The following is a 9969-nucleotide window of genomic DNA, read 5'->3' on the forward strand; positions in this document are numbered from 1 at the left end:
CAAGCAGTGAGAGAAGAAATTGAGTGTGTAACTTGATCTGGGCTCGAATAATAGCTCTTGGCATGACGTGTCACCAGTTTCCTGTTTTCTGGAGAGTGCGAGAAGGGACCTGGATTTGCCTTCTGATAAGCTGTCGTTATGGACGACTAATATCTCCGGCTTTGATTTTATTTGATACATGTGACAATATCATCGTAAAGTATGTTTTTTCAATATAGTTTAATCAGATTATTGAAAATTTTTCGGGAGTTTTGCCGTGTTCCGTTCTGAGTTTGTTGACGATGGAGAGATTCGCGCCACTTGGCAAGTGTGCTTGCTAAATCGAGAGGGAAAAAGGCCGTTCTAAAACCAAACAACGATTGTTCTGGACAAAGGACCCCTTGTACAACATTCTGATGGAAGATCAGCAAAAGTAGGACCCATTTTATGATGTTATTTCATATATCTGTCGTACATGTGAACTAGTCGTTTGCGCCCAGAGTTTGGGCACTCTCTCGCTATACCTAAGCTGGATGTCGTAATGAAGTTATTTTTAGAATTCTAACACGGCGATTGCATTAAGAACTAGTGTATCTATCATTTCCTATACAACATGTATTTTTTAGTTATGTTTATGAATAGTTATTTGGTCAGAATATGTGTGTCAGAAAAAGTGTCAGAAAAATATCCGGACGTTGTGGGAAAAAGATGCTACGTTAGCACAATGTATAACCACTGATTTCAGCTCTAAATATGCACATTTTCGAACAAAACATAAGTGTATGTATAACCTGATGTTATAGGACTGTCATCTGATGAAGCTTATCAAGGTTAGTCAAAAATTATATATCTTTTGCTGGTTTATTCGCTATCGCTAACGTGCCTATTGCTATCGCTAACGTGCCTTGATGAATGAATGCGGTAGTGTGGTAGGCTATTGTAGTAAGCTAATATAATGCTATATTGTGTTTTCGCTGTAAAACACTTAAAAAATCGGAAATATTGGCTGGATTCACAAGATGTTTGTCTTTAATTTGCTGTACACCATCGATTTTTCAGAAATGTTTTATGATGAGTATTTAGGTATTTGACGTTGGTGTCTGTAATTATTCTGGCTGCTTCGGTCCTATTTGTGACGGTAGCTGTGATGGTAGCTGCAATGTAAAACTGATTTATACCTCAAATATGCACATTTTTCGAACAAAACATAGATTTATTGTATAACATGTTATAAGACTGTCATCTGATGAAGTTGTTTCTTGGTTAGTTTGGTTGGTTCTTGGTTAGTTAGGTTGGCTTTGTGCATGCTACCTGTGCTGTGAAAAATGTCTGTCCTTTTTTGTATTTGGTGTTGAGCTAACATAAATATATGTGGTGTTTTCGCTGTAAAACATTTTAAAAATCGGACATGTTGACTGGATTCACAAGATGTGTACCTTTCATTTGCTGTATTGGACTTGTTAATGTGTGAAAGTTAAATATTTCTAAAAAATATCTTTTGAATTTCGCGCTCTGCCTTTTCAGTGGAATGTGGGAGGAGTTCCGCTAGCGGAACGCCAGAGCCAGACAGGTTAATTGACAGCAGGGCGGATTGCAGAGGTCTTGAAAAAGAAGGGTCAACACTGCAAATATTGACTCTTTGCATCAACTTCATGTAATTGTCAATAAAAGCCATTGACACTTATTAAATGCTTGTAATTATACTTTAGTATTCCATAGTAACATCTGACAAAAAATATCTAAAGACACTGAGGCAGCAGACTTTGTGAAATGTAATATTTGTGTCATTCTCAAAACTTTTGGCCACGACTGTAGCTCGAGAATCGGGATGTTAGATTTACTCAGTGGATTTATTTTTTGTTAAAATGGTTTTTTTTTTATGTAAAAAAAGAAATAAATTAGGCCCTATTCATTTATGCATACTATTTACTCGAATCTCGTACCTGCGTACATGGACAGAGAATTACGTAGTTGGTACGCAAAATGTGTGCATGTTGGCAGGCCTGGAATAGAGTTGTGTGTGTGCATGGAAGGAGGAAAGAGTGTTAGGAATAGAGTTGTGTGTGTGTATGGAAGGAGGAAAGAGTGTTAGGAATAGAGTTGTGTGTGTGTATGGAAGGAGGAAAGAGTGTTAGGAATAGAGTTGTGTGTGTGTATGGAAGGAGGAAAGAGTGTTAGGAATAGAGTTGTGTGTGTGTATGGGAGGAGGAGGGATTGTTAGAAATAGAGTTGTGTGTGTGTGCATGGGAGGAGGAGGGAGTGTAAAGAATAGAGCTATGTATGTGTGGGAAGGAGTACCTGAGTTAACTGGTCGCAGCACAAATTGGTTTTGGTGGCAGTGGGGACTTTGAGTAAGTGACGTTAGACTGATAGGTCCTAGTCTCAACAGAAACAAAGAAAATATGCATTATCTTCAAACCAGTATAAAGGAAATTTTACATTGTGATTCTTATCTTTTGTGTCATAACAATCCTTGGTTCCTGCCTGTGTCTGGTCAAGAGATCGGGGGGCCTTCCGGAGGAACATCTGGCAGAACGCCCAGAATATGTTCTTTAAGTTAAGATAGGAGACGGAGCCAGTCGGTTTAGATAGCAGTATATAAGGCTCTATTTAAAGAATACCCTTGGGGAGCTCACTTCAGACCGGTACTTATGCATCTAAGTTTGACTGTGAGAGTGATTCATTTAATATTGGCTTCAAATGTCCTATGTAAGAATTTCCACAACACCAGTGTAGACTTAATTTCTCTTGCTGAGCTCTGAAGAAAAGAAAAAAGGAAAAAGGAATAAAAAAGAGAGGGCGGAAATGAAAAATGGGCAGAGAGCATACATTTTGAGTTCAGATTTAAAACTCAGTGTGTGTGCTTCTGTGCATACATGTATGTGCGCGAGTGTGCGAGCGTGTCTTTGTAGCATAGGTAAATAAGTAGGAAACCATCTTGTCTCAGTCAGAGTTCAAAGGGTCTCTCTTCTGTTCCTCTCTGTATCTCTATTGATCTCTGTGTTCTCTTGGGGCTCCATTACTGAGATAAGTGGTTGTTCCCTGCTCCTACAGCTGCTGCTCCTGTTCCTTGATCTCCTCTACCTAGCTCAGAGTTAGCGGGGGGATTGTAAAACCACCATCTCCCTTTGTAATTAAAGAATTTTCAGGAACTAGAATAAATCTAATCTGAGCGTCAGAGGAAGCGAGAGAGAGGGATGGAAAATGAAAGAGGCTGTCTCAGTGGCATGGCTTATTGGAGGCGGGGCTTTCAGATATTTCTTCTTGGCCACCTGCTAATGAGTAATGGTAGAGTAAATGTCATTCCTGTTCATCATGTTAAGTTCGTATACTGCAAATGTAGAATTTTCTTGAATATTTACGCATATTACATAATATGACTTAATGATATGACTCTGTTTTTTTTTCATTATGCACAAGCCTGCACTGAGTCCCCGGAATTGTGTCCCCTTCTATCTCTTTTCTTAGGACGGATTAGAGAACAGTGCTAGTAACAGTGGCTTGACCCTGGCTGGCGCTGTTCCCCTAGTCCAGCGGACTTGGCTAGTACCATGGCTTGACCGTGGCCTGACTCCCAGTCCACGGACAACCCCAAATCCCTAACATCCAGAAGACTGATGCTAATCCCTGACGAGGAGGCTGCTGAGAATGGAGCCACCAATCGACATGGAGCAGCAAGAATGGTAACAACAACCCGCCAGACCAGAAACCATGATCCGGCTGGGATTCAGCAAAGCAGTTCTCCAGAAAGGTATGGCCTGTGTGCTGTCTGACCTCAATTGCCTGGTGAAACCCCCAGGGCTACATAAATCAATTGAAGCCAGTTTCAAGACACCCCAGAAACTAGAACAGTTTTGGTTAAAATACAGAAATTGCTAAGATTTAGCCCCGTTTAACATATTCAGAGTATACCCCCTTTTCCACACAGAATCTAAGGTAGTTACAGAACAGCTTCACAATGAATGCATTCAGGACTATGACATACACATTTGGTTAAGCAGGTTCGCCACCCTCGAGTCGACGGCTAGGAGGGACCTGGACGAAGGCAACATCTGGACTGGGGCACAAACATTTTATTATTAAAAAAAATTCAGCCGGAGTGGTTGGAGACCAGCACCTCCCAAGTACCATCATGCTGGGGAACAACAGGGGCAAACTAAGGTTCATATTATTAGTATTTTCATATGTACATATGAGACACGCCAACTATATGTATTTTAACCAGTTATATTTGATTAAATTTGTAGTTGAAATTCGAAAGCTAACGGCTAACTAGCTTAGCACTAGCCTGACAGTCTATGGTGTTTTGTTACATTGAATATGTATGCCTCTTCTCTAATTTATTTTCCTATTAGCCAGTTTAAAGAGGAAACGGTGGTGTACTATTGTAGCCTATGTAATACAAGTGTATTATTTTAGTGGTTTTGGACACCACCACACCATATTTGAATAAGTAATAATTAAATGAATAAATGAGAGCTACAGTATATGAAGTGTGTCATTGAGAAAGGGGTTACGAAACAAGCTGTTTGTGCATTACAGTTGAACCTCAACTCACCCGTTGCAAAAACGAAATCAAATACAGTAGCTACTTCGGTTTGTTTGGGCGTGATCCATGCATTGGTTGTATTTAGCTGGCCGAAAGAACTAGCTGTATGTTGTTACTACGTGCATAATCATCCATGTCCCACATTTTCATTGTCATTTTATTCACAGTGAGCTTGGGAGGAGAATGCAGAACTCTGCATCACCTCAACACCAGCTAAGGAAGGGAAAGGGAGAGGTAATTAGAACAGAGGGAGAGAGAGAGAGGACATACAATCTCAATTCATCTTTCCTCGATTCCTTTGCATCATATATCCTCGCCTCCTTTTCAAATGCGTCAGAGTATGTACATTGGGAGCAGTAATGCTAACATGAAAATTGACTGCCATTAAAGGTAATGCTGTTCATTATTTTGCTTTCCCCATCATCCCAGAAACTAATTAGTGGGGGAAGCTGTGCTCATCTAACCTGCACAATCATTTTACACAATTCAAAACTGGTTATATTCAATTGGTATTAAATACATCTCTATTAGTTGCAATGTTATTAAACTAAAGTGGAAAGACTGACATTCACTAAACTTGTGCTTCTTTTGTCTCCCGCAGGTTACGGGGGGGACTGGGAGAACAAGCCCCATCGGGGATTCTGCACCCCATTTTGCATGACTGTGGAAGGCTTCTTTGATTGACAGTCTCTCTCTCTCTCTCTCTCTCTCACACTAACATAATTCCAATGGATATCCAGTGCAGGATATGAGTGGTTGTAATGGATGACAACCAGTGTGGGAATGTGGACTATTTATGATAAGGTTAAGATTCATTCAAAGAAGGGGTCAGCAACCCAGTCCTGATTGTGGTAGTTCTGAGTGTCACATGTTTTATTGAACTGCTAACACTGTTCTGCAGAGAAGATCAAAACATCCACCCAGAGAACAAACACCATGTGCGTGCTGTTCGGGAGCAGCTTCAGTCAGAGCAGGAAACCCCCACCGAGCCCAGGCCGCAGCACTACACTGACATGTCCTTGACAGGCTGCACTGCCAGTAGAAACCAACTGTGGACAACTCTTCTGTGGTTCCTGTATAATTACGTATTGGAGATGTGGGACCTGGCTTGGTGCTATAAACTATGTCCCATCCGTAAACAAATGGTGACATTAATTTTCCTGCTCTTCCATGACCACGCCTCATTGCAGCAAGTTCAGGATGGGCAGGCTGAGCCGATACTCATCTTGCAGAATCTCAACGATTACAACTGCAGGTTCTTAGGCCAGCCCAGATCTCTCATGTATTGCCTGCGGGAGGTCCCCACGCTGCAGAGCCACGCCTTCAGGGATACTTCCTGATTTGGCAGAGTTTTTCACAATGCTCATTAATAAATGCCAGTGGCCATGACAAAAGGCAAAAGAGAGTTGCCTTGGGGGTGTGGTTTGATGTGGATGTTTCTTGGGGGTGTCTTTGCCATTCAACCGCAACAAACAAGTGCAGTAGTGAGTACAGCGAGGGAAGCTGAGCTAGCTTTGCTATGGAGAGAACAATATTTTGAAGTGGAGGGTGGTCAGCTAATTCAGTTCTATATGTAGGTTAAAGCCTGCACGGACCTTGTGTTTAGCCAAGCTGACATCAGCTAGCTAGCCAACACAGTCTCACTGCAGAATTAGACGTTCATCCAATTTCTCCAAACTGCATATTTCGAAGTTGCTCCAAAAGTCACATTTTTAAGTGTTTTTATTATTCCTGCTGCTCTGTATCGTTCCATTTCTCAAAATTTAGAAGTTAAGGATTAAGTTCAGGCACTCATTCCGAATGGTTGAGGTAAGGGTTCAAATGTGGGATAGGGTTAAACCCCCCCTGAAAACAGTGTCCACAACTGGGAACGAACATGGGACCCAGAGTAATGGCATTACGCCCATCCACAACACCCTAGAAAAACCCAAGCCTACTTGATGGTAAAAGCGCTCACTGTTTCCCCTAGTAGTCGGTTTTGAAGGCATACATCCTCAGGACATGGATAGACATCCAATTTTGACATACATCTTGAACGACCTGGCTGAGCTAGCAATGTCCGTGATCTTCAGTCAGTTCAGCTTTCCTACAACACAATATTCTATAACTGGCTAGTTTAGTCTCGTCTCCTCTCTCTTCATGTCCTCTGTTAGATCTTTCCTGGGAGACAAGTCCCAGAACTAATATCCCTACAGGTGTAGGCTACATTTAGACATTGCACAAACATCGCCCAGCTTGAGTGTAGATACATCTACTAAAAATCGAAAGATCTATTTGTATTACAAAGACAAAACATTGTATGCTGTAAATATCCTATTAATGTGCTTATAAATACAGTATGCCTAAACTTTACCAAACAAATCAAAATCAGTTGCGTGTAGATTACAAATTCAACTGTCTAACCAGAACTAGAATAGCATTTCGATTTCTATAGTCTATTTGCCAAAATCTAAGGATTTGGATGTCTAACATACTGACATGCAGAGCTCTCTGGGTGAGGGTCTGTCTTCAAGTCTTTAGTGGGCAATGAAGTCCTTTTCATCTATACGATTTATTACAAGTTATGTACATGTGCAGTCAGGTGGCAGGAGGGGTGAAGTGCATGACACTCCATCCTGGATATGACAGAGTTTGCCTCATAGGTCCAGCAGTTCAGCAACTACAGGAAGATGTGAGATGCAGGAGGATGACACTCTTCTCATACTGAGTAGCCTACAGAGTAATATGAGAGAACGCAATTGCTGAACTTGTGTAGATATTCTAAACAAAGTGTTTTGATAACTTTCAAGTGTAACGGTTCCATGTAGAATAAACCATCCTTCACATAATATTGTAGAACCAGTGTTCTGCTAATAAACTATGTGTAAATATTACTCTTGTCTTCCATCTTTTATTGTCATTCACAGCCGTTACAGATTCTGTACCTATCAACATTTTGTCTGGTGGTGCTGGGACTATCTTGCCAAACATGTCAGCTGTCATACCTTCCTGTGTGGTGTCCCATATCCCCCCCCCCCCTTGATATTAACATTTGATTCAATAATAGCAAAAGACGATAAAAAGTAATACATGTGTCTTGTATAATGTTATTGCTGAGTGCAAGTTCACTCTCCATTCAGAGACATCAGCATCAAGCCTGTCCGTCAGTCTGGACTCAGTCACATCATCTTGCAAGTATTCACTGTAGTGTTTACTGTAGTATACTGTAGGCTTAGGCGGTATACTGTATATACCATACACCGGGGTATTTGGAAATAGCCACTACCATCAATACCGTTAAAACTATTTATAAACCAATACATTTTAATATTTGTAGTTACTTTTTAAGTAAATACCTGAGGTCAACTTGAGCAATATGTTAGGACATGAAACTGTTTTATTTTTGTTTGCACTTGATAACATATTTAGCTAGCAGCCTCCATGGAATTTCTCTATTATTTCTGTAATTTTTTTAGATTTTTTTTTTAAACAAAATGCTGTGATGGAGTGCTGCATTAGATGACCTGGTCTCCACAATCACCCGACTACTCCCTTCACAGAACAGAGCAAACTGTCTCTAACAGAAAAAAAGAGGAGTGGGAGGCCCCGGTGCACAACTGAGCAAGAGGACAAGTACATTAGTGTCTAGTTTGAGAAACAGATGCCTCACAAGCCCTCAACTGGCAGCTTCAAAAGAAATCAGCCAAGACCTCAGAAAACAAATTGTAGACCTCCACGAGTCTGGTTCATCCTTGAGAGCAATTTCCAAATGCCTGAAGGTACCACGTTCATCTGTACAAACAATAGTATCCGCAAAACACCAGTCTCAACGTCAACACTGAAGAGACGACTATCCCATGACATTACATTTCATAACACTTTTCACAACACATAAGCGTGTTCCCTCAGGCCACTACTTTACTACCACATATCTACAAAACAGAATCCATGTGTATGTGTGTGTGTAGTGTGTGTGTCTTATCATGTGTATCTGTAAGCGTGTGTCTGTGCCTGAGTTTTTGTCTTTTCACTGTCCCCGCTGTTCCATTTATGTTTTATCAGACCCGAGGACATGTCTCCAAAAAGTACGATCTTTGTAACCATGTGTAGTTGCAAACCATAATCTGGCTTTTATAAAAGTATATTTATATATATTTTTATATATTCAAAAAAATAATCGGAGTCTACTGCTTGCATCAATTACCTGATGTGGATACAGTTCCATGTAGCCATCGCTCTATGTAGTACTGTGCGCCTCCCATAGTCTGTTCTTGACTTGGGGATTGTGAAGAGACCTCCGGTGGCATGTCTTGTGGGGTATGCATGGGTGTCCCAGTTGTGTGCTAGTAGTGTAAACAGACACCTCTGTGCATTCAGCATGTCAACACTTCTTACAAAAACAAGTAGTGATGAAGTCAATCTCTCCTCCACTTTGAGCCATGAGAGAGTTACATGCATATTATTAATGTTAGCTCTCCGTGTCCATTTAAGGGCCAGCCGTGCTGCCCTGTTCTGAGCCAATTGTAATTTTCCGAAGTCCCCCTTTGTGGCACCTGACCACATGACTGAACAGTAGTCCAGGTGCGACAACACTAGGGCCTGTAGGACATGCCTTGTTGATAGTTTACTTAAAAAGGCAGAGAAGCACTTTATTATGGACAGACTTCTCCCCAATTTAGCTACTGTTTTATCAACATGTTTTGACCATGACAGTTTACAATCCAGAGTTACTCCAAGCAGTTTAGTCAGCTCAACTTGCTCAATTTCCACATTATTTATTTCAAGAATTAGTTGAGGTTTAGGGTTTAGTGCCAAATACAATGCTTTTAGTTTTGAAACTAACTGCAGCTCTTTGTTAAGTGTTGCAGGGATTTCCCTTGCTGTAGTAGCTGACATGTATAGTGTTGAGTCATCCGCATACATTTACACACTGGATTTACTCAAAGCCAGTGGCATGTCATTCGTAAAGATTGAAAAATGTAAGGGGCCCAGACAGCTGCCCTGGGGAATTCCTGATTCTACCTGGATTATGTCGGAGAGGCTTCCATTAGAGAACAACCTCTGTGTTCTGTTAGACAGGTAACTCTTTATCCACAATATAGCAGGGGGTGTAAAGCCATAACGCATACGTTTTTCCAGCAGCAGACTATGATCAATAATGTCAAAAGCCGCACTGAACAAAACAACTCCCACAATCTTGTTATCAATTTTTCTCAGCCAATCATCAGTCATTTGTGTAAGTGGCCTGATTGTTGAATGTCCTTCTCTATAAGCATGCTGAAAGTCTGTTGTCAATTTGTTTACAGGAAAAGAGCATTGTATCTGGTCAAACACACATTTTTCCCAAAGGTTTACTAAGTGTTGGTAACAGGCTGATTGGTTGGCTATTTGAGCCAGTAAAAGGCCTCGGGCATACACTTTCTAGTAGGCTTAAAATGAAGAAATGGAAAATATATCGTCCG

The 9969-nt window shown here is 40.9% G+C and overlaps 1 pseudogene; it reads left to right on the forward strand.

Moving 5' to 3' along the window:
• Positions 1-5289: 5289 nt before the first annotated feature.
• On the forward strand, positions 5290-5868 carry LOC120052103 (annotated as a pseudogene).
• The last annotated feature ends 4101 nt before the right edge of the window (positions 5869-9969 follow it).

This window comes from Salvelinus namaycush, chromosome 8 (genome assembly GCF_016432855.1).
Source record: "Salvelinus namaycush isolate Seneca chromosome 8, SaNama_1.0, whole genome shotgun sequence".
NCBI lineage: Eukaryota > Metazoa > Chordata > Actinopteri > Salmoniformes > Salmonidae > Salvelinus > Salvelinus namaycush.